Source organism: Lynx rufus, unplaced genomic scaffold, assembly GCF_022079265.1.
Source record: "Lynx rufus isolate CCGP_SWC_20201006 ecotype Redwood Valley unplaced genomic scaffold, mLynRuf1.p SCAF_14, whole genome shotgun sequence".
NCBI classification, from domain to species: domain Eukaryota; kingdom Metazoa; phylum Chordata; class Mammalia; order Carnivora; family Felidae; genus Lynx; species Lynx rufus.
The window spans coordinates 6,091,776-6,105,639 of NW_025814828.1; the positions used below are offsets into that span (position 1 = coordinate 6,091,776).

The 13,864-nt window shown below is 42.2% G+C and overlaps 1 long non-coding RNA gene across 2 annotated transcripts in view; it reads right to left on the reverse strand.

The window, feature by feature from the left end:
* Nucleotides 1-13,864, reverse strand: part of LOC124509634 (uncharacterized) — a 175,370-nt gene that overhangs the window by 53,379 nt on the left and 108,127 nt on the right. For both annotated transcript variants that reach the window (XR_006961470.1, XR_006961471.1), the window contains exon 2: nucleotides 9,057-9,289. This is a non-coding gene — a long non-coding RNA (uncharacterized LOC124509634). The remainder of the gene's footprint in view (nucleotides 1-9,056; nucleotides 9,290-13,864) is intronic.

Sequence of the window (13,864 nt, forward strand, 5' to 3'; positions counted from 1 at the left end):
GCGTGTCTTTGTCGTCTCTAAGGCTGCCTGGTCCCTAAAGCTATTCACTCTTCTCTCTGCAGATACAGTCAGACTACACTGCCCAGTGTGTCTTAGAGTCACATGTGGCTAAGTCACAAGAACAACAGTCACACAAAAGAAGGGTCAGCGTAGAATAGAAAACAGAGGGTGGTTAGACGACTGTTAGCATCTATCTGATTTCACAGGGCACTTTCAAACTTCCACACCTTTCCGAAAGTACATCCAGATACGCTGTCTCATGTTCCAACCAATAACTCTGAAGAATAGGAAAGGAAAGAAGCTGGTACCCTATTTACAGACAGGAAAGCAGAGGCAGGAAAAATCACTGACCAACCCAGGATTATAAAGTAATAGAGGCCAGGCTGCAGGCAGAACTCTGCTGTCCTGACAACTGACTTTTGTCTTATTCATGCTCACCATGTTATATTCAGTTTCTCCTAAAAATTCCCCATTATTGGTCAGCTTTATTATATTCATTCTTAAATTTAAAAAAATTTTTTAACTTTATTCATTTTTGAGAGACAGAGAGAGACAGAGCATGGGCGGGGAAGGGGCAGAGAGAGAGAGAGGGAGACACAGAATCTGAAGCAGGCTCCAGGCTCTGAGCTGTCAGCACACAGCCCAACGTGCAGAGCCGGACGTGGGGCTCGAACTCACGAACTGCAAGATCATGACCTGAGCTGAAGTTGGATGCTCAACCGACGGAGCCACCCAGGCGCTCCTCGTTCTTAAATTTTAATAATGTGGGCCACTGCATCTTATTTTATTCTATCTGTAATTACATAAAATGATACAAATGAAAAGAAGGCTTACACTCCCCAAAATATGTACCTAGGAGCTTTGAGGGAACATAACTTTAATCCTTTTAGGCAGAGCTTACGTTTACACATAATCCTTTATACAACGGCTACAGATGCTAAGAGGTTAGGGTTCACTGCAAGCGTACGTGTGATTCGGGTCCCAGCCCACGGTGTCCTTTTATCTGCCAAAGCCACCACTCCTTCCCTGAGGAACACTGAAACAAACACTTGACTGAATTCCCCCTCCAACTCAGTCACCTGTCACATATTCTCAAACCAACGAGCACCTCATGAGGCTACGTGTTGGCGAAGATGTGTAGAAATCGGAGCCCTCCTGTATTGCTACCGGTGCGAATGTAGAAGGGTGCAGCTGCTACGGAAAACGGTCTGGCAGCTCCACAAAAAGTCAGACACAGAGTTACCATGTGACCCAACAATCCCACTCCGAGGTACACACCCAAGAACAATGAAAACATGTGCACACAAGAGCTCGAACGCAAATGCTCACGGCTGCATGATTCATAAGGGCCGACCAAACAGTCATCAACTACTGAATGGATAAACAAAATGGGGTCTGTCCACACAATGGAATGCTAGTCGTTAAGAAACAGGAGTAAGGTGCTGAAAAGCTACAACACGGATGAACCTTGGAAACACGATGCTGAGGGAAGAAGCCAGACACAAAGGAACAAAGATTATATGATTCTGTTTATACAAAATGTGCAGAACAGTCAAATCCAGAGAGACGGAAAGTAGATTAGTGGTTGCCAGGGGCCTAGAAGAATGGAGAGATGGGGGAGGTGATGGCTAATGGGTATGCAGTTTCTATCTTAGGGATGATAAAATTGTTCTAAAAGTAGATTATGGTGATGGTTGATTAACTCTCTAAATAATGAATGTCAAATGCTTATAATAATACATGGCATGTGATTAGCACTATAAAGGTTATTAAAATAATGTCACAATATAATATTATTTCAATAATTATTACCCTTATAATAATTATTATTATTATATTTACTACTATGAATAATAATCCCCTGCCCTCCAAGTATAGTTTCCCTTAGTGTGGATCAACAGAGTGGGGCCCATGGTCCAAATATGACCGAGGGTTAGCAGGGTTTATTCTCCCGGCTTGTGTACACAGTTAGATTTCAAGAAAAACTATGTTGTTTAGAAAATAGGATTTGCCTCAGAACACTATTTGTAGGTCTTTGATAATAACCCACATTATAAGTTCTACTACTCCGAAAATGAAATCAATGTAACACAGAGCTGCCCACACCCCAAATGCCAACCTACCTGACCACTTAGAAGCCTCATGTTAGCACCTCTTTCCAAACTGGTTTCAATCTGTCACATATCTGCTACCACAACAGAACATTCTTCAGTCTCCTGAGATAATATGGTAATTGATGCTTGCATTTTTAAAGTGGATTGGGATATTTTTTTTAATACCAAAAAAAAAAAAAAACAGTGTTGGGGGCAAGGGAGGCCACTAGGAAGGGAGAGACACAGAGACAGAGAAAAACAAAGAGAGATGAAAGACATGGAGACGAGAGACAGAGAGATCAAACCTATGGAGAAAGAACTCACATGGGGCCCAATTTCTTTCACACATCCATGAATCCCCCTCGCACATGGGGCTCACACAACCTTCAAAGTGAGCTTTCCCCATGCTGTGTGGGAGAGATCAGCATTAAGACAACTGGATGTAAACTTTCCAGAAGAAAAGAAAAACAGGCACAAAAGAACACAAGCCTTTTTGCCTTTTCCAAGGAATCAAAAAATGACTCAAGAACAGCACGTCAAAATCAAAGATGACAGCAGCTTCAAAGCTTCTCCATAAGATCAAAGGCAGAGGAAGGGGAAAGAAGGCAGAATCTGAGACAGTGGGGAGAAGGGTCCTCGTAGCCAGTGTGAAGCCATAATAACCATTATCTCCAATAAGTTAACTTCACCCTTGACAGTCAGCTGTAGGGCTCTCCCAGGGAGCTTTGTGGAAAGGTCAGTAACAGAAACAAAAATGAGGCATTTTAGCAAAAACACTGAAATCAAATCCTACTGGCAGAAGTCTTCCAGGACATCACCTTGCCCTCTCTCCCCTAAAAAGACTGTCTTGCTGGACCTCACATATTTTATTTTTTGTAACATTTATTTATTTATTTGGGGAGGGGGGGGTGCAGAAAGAGAGGGAGAAAGAATCCCAAGCGGGCTGTGCACTGTCAGCACAGAGCCAGACGCAGGGCTCAAACCCATGAACCACGAGATCATGACCTAACCAAAACCAAGAGTTGGTTGCTTACCCAACTGAGCCACCCAGGTGCCCCGTGGACCTCCCATATTTTAAACTGAATTTGAGTAAAGTGCCCCAGAATCCAGTAACAGTTTCAGTTAGATCACACAGGAATTGTTTTCAAGTCAATATATTTATCCTTGTAGCATTTAAAAATGTGACTTTCCTACAACCTTCCCCAAGCGAGGGAAAGAAGCATGAATGCTAGTGAAATGTTTATTCTCATGATCTGATGACTGATCTCAGTATAATTGGTCAGAAACCACCTCTCCCTCATTCTGTTGCCATTATAAAATACTTCTCTCTCAATTTAACTCTTGTTCTCCCCAACACTGTGCTGCATAACACTGGAGTGTGGTAGTGGAATGGATTCCACATAATTAGTTCTACGTAATTGAGCAATAAGGCCTCGTTATGCATGAAAGTCATTGGGCCTCTCACATAGGAACAACTCAAGAACAATGATGTATTGTTCCCACTAACTGTGCAAAGCATTCCCTGTAGGACTATGTGTTCTTTTGCTTGGGAAACAGCATTTCCAAATGACGACTGGAGCACTGTTTGAGGGAATATTTCCTCTAAAGCAATCTCCTTCCCAGAACATTCTCCCGATTCCTCGTTTCCGAGGGGTTATGCGAGAGCAGATCGATAGCAGTTGAGAATATAGTATAGTCCCTGGCACATCATAGGTGTCCAGTAAAAAGTGGTTTTAAAATGATCTTTAGAAAACTTGCTGACACCGTTCTTTCAGAGAGAAAACGCAAGCCATGCATACTTCTAACCTCACCGTCTCCTCGCCTCTATCTTTCCTGTATATAAAATAGATGTTTCCCACTGCCTTCAGGACAGCCACATGATCCTGAAAACAGCTCTAGATACTTGAATGGCAGTTTCCACCTAAATAGAAAACTTCATTATTTTTTTAAATTTTTTTAACGTTTATTCATTTTTGAGAGACAGAGACAGAGAATGAGGGGGGAAGGGGCAGAGAGACAGGGAGACACAGAATCTGAAACAGGCTCCAGGCTCTGAGCTGTCAGCACAGACCCCGATGCGGGGCTCGAACCCACAAACTGCGAGATCATGACCTGAGCCGAAGTCGGATGGTCAACTGACTGAGCCACCCAGGTGCCCCAAACTTCGTTATTAAAATGCAGGCCCAGAGTATGCTAGCCTAGAACAACACACACACACACACACACACACACACACACACACACACACACACATTTCAACAAATACATAAATCCAAAGCAACCTTGTAAAGTGTTTGCACTTTTTGTAATGTATTGAATGTTGTCAGATCATACCAAGCCTTCGACTTTATCGATACCTGAACACTACCTACATGTATCTTTCCCTTCTTCAAAAAGGTTATAAGGACAATCTGCAAATCTGTAAATGAGCAAATAAGTGTGCACATAGTTCAGTGAGCATTTCTTTATTTATTCTGTATTGTTACACTCAGGCTATATAAAGTGCATCCAAGTTTGCCAAATCTCAAGCATTAACTTTTCATCTATGTTTTCCCTAAATGTTTTGTTCTAATGTTTGTTCCTCTGAAACAGGTTAAAGAGTTTAAAAAAAAAAAACTGGCTGATTTTTAATGCAACCAGCTCCACAAAAAACAGATGGTGTATAACCTGGCTAATTAGATAACAGAGGGAGAATCTCATTCCCTAAGTAAAACTGTCTTTTGAGTAAACCTTCCACATATCACTTAAACTAGCCATAAAAATGAGTCTTTGGGGAAAGGTTTTCCCCACCAATGTCATCAATCATGTCATTTCCCTTCTTTCTCTCATTCCCCTTCTGCCCTCATGTCGTTTCTTCCCCTGTTTATCTACCTAGAGAAATAGGAGCTAAGGCAGAAGGCTAAGAGTAGATAGGCAATTACTCTTACCTAAGCACAGGAACACCCAAACGCTGAAAACTTTGCCAAATGAATATTTTTCAGTGCCAAGCAAGTCCACGGGATGTATTTGTGCTAAATGTTGCAGTCTTGCATAGCTAAGAGAATGGACTCTGAACGACCATGCCGAGATACCAAATTCAAGACTCCTTCTATACTTTGATCCATGCTCCCCTAAATGCCAATCACCCACAAAGCACACCTGGAGGAGAAGCACCAGCTCGGCCCTGCACCACACCCTCTCTGAAATAACAGAGGCAGGTCACCCAGACCAACTCTTTAGTTCATTGCATCTCTGCATGAAAGTCACCTCCACAGACTGTCTGAGATCCCCAACCTACCCATTCATGTGGGACAGGCTATGGCAACTTATTTTCCAAGATTCTCCTATGGACAATTACACCAAATACCACCGCCAGAAACACATACCCACACATGCACACAAGCGCATTTCATTTTCTGAAACAGGGTGTGAGCCAACAATGAAAGGAAGAATCATTTCCAGGAGCAGTTTTGTAGACCACAGTGCATAGTTTTCTTCCTTTCCCGCCTGTCTGGGCTGGCTGGAAAGAAAAAGGGTGTCAACTTCTGAGCCACAAGTCCCTTAAACCCTCTACCTTTCATCACACCAAGAGAAACACTGAAAAATACAGCTCCGGTAAGGATTTAATTAAATTCCCAGCACAGGCCTCTGGGTTGTTTTTGTTTTTTGTTTTCTATTGTTTTTCCCCATTGTAATCTGGAGAAAATAGTTTCTTCTATTGCTTAACATTGATGACTCCTTCTGACTCCAGATTCTCTTCTCTCTTCAGACTGACAGCGCATGGCAGGCATAAACCTTGAGTTCTTCATCCATTCGGCTCTGGCTTCCAGGACAGTGCTGAGCCGAGTCTGCGCTCCTGGATTGTTTCTTTCTTTAAGCGTTGTGTTTGTTAATCAGTTGAAGGCCCCCACACGCCCCTTCTTCTACACTCATTTACACAAACACTGAGGTCACTGCCTGCTCTAGCTATTCTTACCTTGCCTGTGTTCAGGGCTTGCTTTTCCTAGATTGTAACGAGGGACTGCAATGCCTGCCTGGGGGTAAGGGTTGAACTCATTTTGTTAAGGTTCTGTGACTGACCTTGTTCATTAAATCCATGCACAGTCACCTACTTAATAACGTCCCGATCACATTTGGGGGAAGAGGTTGCCGCAGTGGCGTAATTACTGAATTTCCCCAAATCTGTACGTAAAAATGGACAGAACAACCAGACAGCAAAACCACGCATGTATTCACTGCAAACTCCAGGGACACCATATATCCATGAACCACAAACTACAAGGCTTGAGCATCGCTGTCTTTGTGGGAGGAAGCCAAGGAAAACATCAGGGATTCTGGCAGACCTAGAAACAGAAGAAACCCAACAGAGCCAGTAGATTTTCCCTAGCAAGCATGGTGGGCCAATTTGAGAAAAGCAGCTGGAATTGAGAAAAGTGCTGTTCAACTCGGTAACAAATGAGTGCAAGATCTCCATGCAAGTGTGAAGGGGCTGGGGCAGCCTGGCCCACACACACTCTTGAAGCTGACCCACCAGGTTCCCTCCCTTCAGGCCAGGGCCCCCACACAGGGAGTGGACTCCAAATTCAGCAGGACAGGGATAATAGAGACAGAAAAGAGTGACCAGCTAACTCATAATTTTCTTTAATTGACATAAAAACAACAGGACAGGGAGATCTATGAAGTTATAAACTATTCTGAATACAGCTACTTTTAAAAGTTGAGGAAAACTAATTTCATGTGAAAATGAATAACAAAAAAGGATCATAAGTAAATTTGATTTAAATTGATTATAAGGAAGGAGAATATGGAGAATAACATTCCCACAGACAAGCAAAGCAGGACAGCAAATACGTCCTTATAAACACTTGAAAACTACAATTTGCTATCTGACAAAGAGCTAGAAGACACTAACAAAACATGAAAATACAACACAAGTCAGAAACAAAACCTCTCAGAAAGCAGATGACAGAACTCAAGACAACTACCAATAAGAAAAAATTTTTCAGAAGTAAAGAAAAAAATGGAAAAAACACAAGAGAATAAACAAATAATTAATGACTTGTAAGAAATAAAGGATAAAAATGAAATTTTCAAACTCAAAAAATTTGAAGAGGTAAAAGGATTTGACCGAATGTGACAAATATTTAAATAGCAAAGAAGATCCAACAATGTTGACAATAAAAACCCCTAAAGAAGAAAGCCAAAACAAGGCAACAAATACTAGAAATCATAATTGAAGGAAATTTTTCACAATAAAGATTTGAAATGACATATCAAAACAGCAAGGAATATCCCTGAAAATACTGACTCTGAATAACCAACTGAAGATACTATCCTATAAAATTGCTGTATTTTGAAGAAAAAGAAAAGAATCCTATAGGTTTACAGGAAAAATAAAACAGAAAGTGACATATAATGGAAATAAAAACAGACTTTGACAGCAAGGCTTTATTCCAATAAAACTAGAGTAATAGAATTAAGATACTCAAGGAAGATCACCAAAGCTGATATCAACATAAGGCTGCTGGTAAACATTCAATAGAGAATTTCTTTCTTTTTTTTTTAATGTTTATTTATTTTTGAGAGACAGAGACAGAGAGTAAGAGGGGGAGGGGCAGACAGAGAGGGAGACACAGAAGCCGAAACAGGCTTCAGGCTCCCAACTGTCAGCCTAGAGCCCGACACAGGGCTCGAACCCACGAACCATGAGATCATGACCTGAGCCCAAGTCAGACACTTAACCGACTGAGCCACCCAGGTGCCCCTCAATACAGAATTCCTTCTCTACAAAAACATGTTGAGAGTTGAAAGGGAGAGAGCAAACCTTACAATATGACTTCAAAGATCTCATATGACAGCCAATATCAAGAAAGCCATCGATGACAGTGAGGGAGGTCAAGGTGAGGCAAGAGTCAACAGGAAGAGGCTCTCACCAGCCATAAATGAGACAACATGAACCAGAGTAAGAATGAAGATGGCAAAGGATGGAAACCTATCTGTTTCAAACCAGGAGTTCACAGTTAAATTTTTAAAAATTAATTGATCACTTTCTGATGGTTTTAAGAAAGCAATCCATGACCTTGAAAACTGATAAAGCTGAAGAATCGAGCATTTATCCTGCCCTTCCTATATGAGCTATACTGCTGTGCAATCAGAGGACAGATGAGAACAAGGCACTCTTTATGATGTTTCTATGGGCAATAAATGAAAAAATGAACGGACTTGGCATGTTAACATCTGCTTCCACCTCCCCCCGCCTCTCACACACACACACACACACACACACACACACACACACACACACGAAATCAATCAAAGTCAGATATCATTGTGGCTTCTGAGAATAGAACTCAATAGCACATATAGTCTTGCCAAACAGACCAAATGTGGGTCTGATCAGTCTCTGTATCCAGCTGCAGGAAATACAGACAATGGAGGAAAATACTAATCTTCACTATGAGTAAAGCTATCAGCCACATCCAGACTTTGGGAAATGCAACGGATCCAACAACCCAGGTTCCCTGGCAGGTAGAGTGTAAGGAACAGCAATGGCAAAAAGGAGTAGAGGAGAAAATTGTAGATTAAAAGCAATTTAAAAGACATCAAATTATAAAAGTAGACAAGAATTGTCATGTCTAAGGATACATATCTGGGGGGACAGAACTAGACAGAAATTGAAGACAGTAATCACTATAAAAGTTAGCACCATGCATCCATCCATGGAGGGGGGGAACAGAACGGGTATAAGTGGGAAGGGACACATACCAGAGCTGTTAGTGCCCCTGGATGTTCTATGACATGTGTCATATTTATAAGGGCGCTTGCCATATAATCTTGTGTGTGCACTTTTTGTGTGGTTTTCTGTACATATGTCTCATTTTACAGCGAGAAGTTTAGTTAAAAAGAAAAAATAATCATCACAATAATGGCCCAAATGATCCAGAAAAGGAGCAATCATACAGAGGTTGGAACGCAGCGGAATACCTGAAGATCTGGAGTAAAAGCAGATGGTGAAGAACACGGAGGTCCCGCATCTGGAGGCCAGGGTCAGGGGCCACGGAGTTATGGGCAAGGTTGTCCAGTGTAGTCGGAGATCCCAAATCCCGAGGTAGGCATTCTGGGTGAAGAGGGAGCACGTGGTATCCGCATGAGGCATCGTTAGCAAAAGCACCATGATTCAGCTCCCTGGGGACCGAGCCAGAGCTACAAATCACCAGCTGAAGGAAGGCAAGTTGGAGAAAAAGAACACAGAAGAAAGTCTTAAAATTACGGCTCCACCTCATCCACTGCCACACCAGTATTTATGGAAAAGAGGGAGGCTGTAAATATAAAAGCAATTTTAAAAAGAAAAGAATTCTTCAGAAATTAAGGTGTTTTTAAAGAGAACAGTGATTGTTTTTCCCTGAAGCACATGCTTGTGAAAACTCCCCTCGAGGGACCCAAGATTAACATCATTTACAGACCTGGTCTACAACATCTAACATCTTCCCTTTCCTCTTCTGGATACAGATGGCATGCCTTATGAGCTCAGGCCCTCTTGGCCTCATCTGTCCCTAAGGCTGTCAGCCATTTACTGGTGTGGCCACCACTGCAGTGACCAATGGGGGGTGGGGGGCAGTCTCCGGCTCACTTCCTATGAGCACAGTTTGCCTTGCCTCATGCTGCATGGGGCATCCTTAATTCCCCTTTGCCATGTAAGATAAACATATTCACAGTTTCAGGGCATCTCTGAGGAGGCCATTATTCTGCCCCCACATTCCACTTTCCCTGGTCTCTGTGCCCCTAGGATTTCTCTCCTAACAAAATTTTTCTCATAAGCGATTTGCTAGTCTGTACTTCCTAGACAATCTGACCTAAGATGGTTGGTACCAACAGTGGGCCCCAGAAAGCAGACCCTCAGAGAAACAGGGGCCTGATCACTGGCCACACATAGGATAGTGGTTGTTCCTGGGATGTGCGGGCATCACAGCGACTCACACTGCACCTGTGGTTAATGACGGGGAGGCATAGGTGGAAAGTGAGGTTTGGGAAGATGACAAGAGTGGTGACAAGGAATAAGTGCAGGAGGAATTCTCTGGATGGCATCAGAAGCTTTGCAAGAAATATGCTCAGGGTAGCCATCCACCAATTTAAGGTACATCTTCAACAACCACAGGGCAGATTATATAGAAAATAGAGTCCAAGTTTTCATGTTTCAAATGGTAGAGATGCAAAAGACACTGAACACGCAGCCTGACATCAAAGTCAGAGACAGACCTTTAATGAGAAAAGAATGGGACTCTGAGACAGAGTGGGGGATGTCTACCAAGACCCGCATGAAAATCTTAAAACCCCAAGTCCCTCCAGCACTCTGGGATCCCAGAAGCTGCCTCGCTCCCTGGTGTCAGAACCTTGCCTAGAGACCTAACAATGGCCATAGCTGAAGGAGGTATTTTGCCAGATGTTCTTGGTCTTCTTGATGTTGGCAGGTCACCAAAGTTTGTACAGAGCCTTCAAAGGTTCCCTCCACCAGCCTCCCCGCTCAGCCATATGCCTCTCTGGGAGGTCTGGGCAGGCGGAGACGGGTCCCTCCTGGAAAGCACTCGTATGCACACCTCCTTTTCTCTCCCTCTCGGGCACCATCAAATATTTTCTAGTTTCTTGGGAGAACCATCTCCCCTCAAGCCACAAACTTCCCTAAATTTTCTGTCTAGAAAGCATCCTCTATCTTCCCTAGGATGTTTGGCTCCTGACAACCAAAGCCAAGAAGAAACCTTCTAGTTATTTTCCGCTTTGTGCACTGAGGCAAAGCTGCTCACAAGAACCTCACAGAGGCAACGTGCAATAGGATAGATAAGGGAATAATCAGGAGGGGACATACAATTTCAAAGAATATGGACACATCTCTGTAAAAATAAGTTACAAAGTGATGGAGCCACACGTGCATCCAGGAGAGGGGCATAATTGCCTGTCAGGGCTAAATTCTGCATGAAGACATGTAACCCTAAATATTGACTGGACTGCACGCTCTGGAAAACAGTGTGGAGGTTCCTCAAAAAATGAAAACTAGATCTACCCTACAACCCAGTAATAGCACTGCTAGGAGTTTACCCAACGGATACGGGAGCGCTGATGCATAGGGGCGCTTGTACCCCAGTGTTTATAGTAGCACTTTCAACAATAGCCAAATTACGGAAAGAGCCTAAATGTCCATCAACTGATGAATGGATAAAGAAGATGTGGTTTATATATACAATGGAGTACTACGTGGCAATGAGAAAGAATGGAATCTGGCCATTTGTAGCAACGTGGATGGAACTGGAGAGTGTGATGCTGAGTGAAATAAGTCAGGCAGAGAAAGACAGAGACCGTATGTTTTCACTCTTATGTGGATCCTGAGAAACTTAACAGAAGACCATGGGGGGGGGGTGGGAAAGTTACAGAGAGGGAAGGAGGCAAACCATAAGAGACTCTTAAATACTGAGAACGAACTGAGGGTTGATGCGGGTTGGGGGAGAGGGGAAAGTGGGTGATGGGCATTGAGGAAGCCACCTATTGGGATGAGCTACCGGGTGTTGTATGGAAACCAATTTGACAATAAATTACATTTAAAAAATACTCACTGGACTGCAAATACCGACTTGTCATGTATTTTAAAATAGGATGTCATAAAGCAAAACTGAAGGAGAACCAATTCATGCAACTCATCACAACCTTGATTCTTTCCTGATAATTTCTGAAAGACTCGTTCAAATAACACTGGTCCAGGGGCGCCTGGGTGGCGCAGTCGGTTAAACGTCCGACTTCAGCCAGGTCACGATCTCGCGGTCCGGGAGTTCGAGCCCCGCGTCAGGCTCTGGGCTGATGGCTCAGAGCCTGGATCCTGTTTCCGATTCTGTGTCTCCCTCTCTCTCTGCCCGTCCCCCGTTCATGCTCTGTCTCTCTCTGTCCCAAAAATAAATAAACGTTGAAAAAAAAATTAAAAAAAAAAAACAAATAACACTGGTCCAAACTCCTCTAATTATTACTTGGCTCCATGGAATGACAAGGGCTCACACATCTTTCAGGTGAATTTTTTGATCATCCTGTCTCAAAAGTATGTCAAAAATCACGGCTGGAAAACATTTGTAATACTCAAGCAAGGCACATATTTCTGAATGGAAACAAAATGTGTATATTGGAAAAAGATTTTTAGAGACCCCACGTAAATGTACATCTTTAGCCTGAACAACTGAATCCTTGTCATACAAGCATTTTGCATATACATTGTTATCCTGGAACAACACTATCCCAGGGAGGCATACACAATTTACATTTACATGCCTAATATTTACATGCCGGCCTGAACATCTATCTAACATCAGGCATATTATATGAGCGTCCCAAAATCCAAGCTGCAAATATAAATCACATTTTTGATACAATAATTTTTTCACAGCCAAAAAAGCAATCATCCATTAGCTATCAACTTAAAGAGATTTTAGGGTAATCCCAATGCCCTCAACCATCTATTATGGCCGCTAAGAGTTGCAGTAAATTAGTTTATCTTTGGTGCAAAGTCTCATATCATCCATGAAATAGTAGAAGTTGATCTCTTTAACAATAACATAACATAACATAACATAACATAACATAACATAACATAACATAACATAACATAACATAAAATAGAAGTTGGAGGCTTCCCAAAAGCCTTCACGAAGGTGCACTGGAAAGCTCGCCATCTGGAGGATTCTTTTTCCATGCTCTCCACCACTTGAATCATCCTGCCTAATAAACAAGCATGACTGATCAAAGTCCTGCAAGGAGAGCACAGAGGGCTCCTGAGATGTGCCTGAGATGAGTGAGAAGGTAAGAATCCCCTGAGAGGCCAACCAAGATGAACTTCGCAGCCCTCAAAAAATAGAAAATTGACACATTTTTGACCTATCGGCATACATTCAACTATTTTTTAAACAGAGGAAATTAAATTTTTTTTATCAGTCACACTTGACAATTATCTGGAAATACTCCAGTTACAGCAAATCTCAGTCAAAGCCTCCTTGTATGCACCAAACAATAAGAACTTCAGCCAAAAACAAACAAACAACAACAACAACAAAAACCACTGTATTTGGGGCAACAAGAGCTGAAACAGAGCCAGTCTGCCTCTAAACTATCTAATCTATCTCATTATAGACATAGGATTATCTGATATCTTCCTGTGTTGTTTACCTGGAATAAACTAAGGAATGGGTTTAAATATATTGCCTTTAATGCACATAAAGGGAAAATAAATCTGAATATCTTAGAAAGAGATATATACAATCCGGGTGGATATCCCACCAATACAGATAAATAGAGATGACAGAGACAGATAAAGACAGAGATAAATGTTTCCAAATTTCACATTAAAGTTTCCAACTTTGGGGCACCTGAGTGGCTTAGTCAGTTGAGCATCTGACCTCGGCTCAGGTCATGATCTCACAGTCCGTGAGTTCAAGCCCCATATCGCACTCTGGGCTGACAGTTCAGAGCCTGGAACCTGCTTTGAATTCTGTGTCTCCCTCTCTCTCTGCCCCTGCCCTGCTTGTGCTCTTTCTCTCTCTCAAAAATAAATAAGCATTTAAAAAAGTTTCCAAACTTGACTCTCTTTTTTTGCTTAATTTAAAATAATTTATCCATACATCACATATTTGTCTGAACACAGTGTGAATCTAGATTCTAGGCATCAGATAAATATTAAAGGAACCAAAATTTTCATTCTGCACCAACACAAGCCAGAAATCATTTTTAATAATTTACAATGCAAGGAACAAAGAGCTTTTCCATTT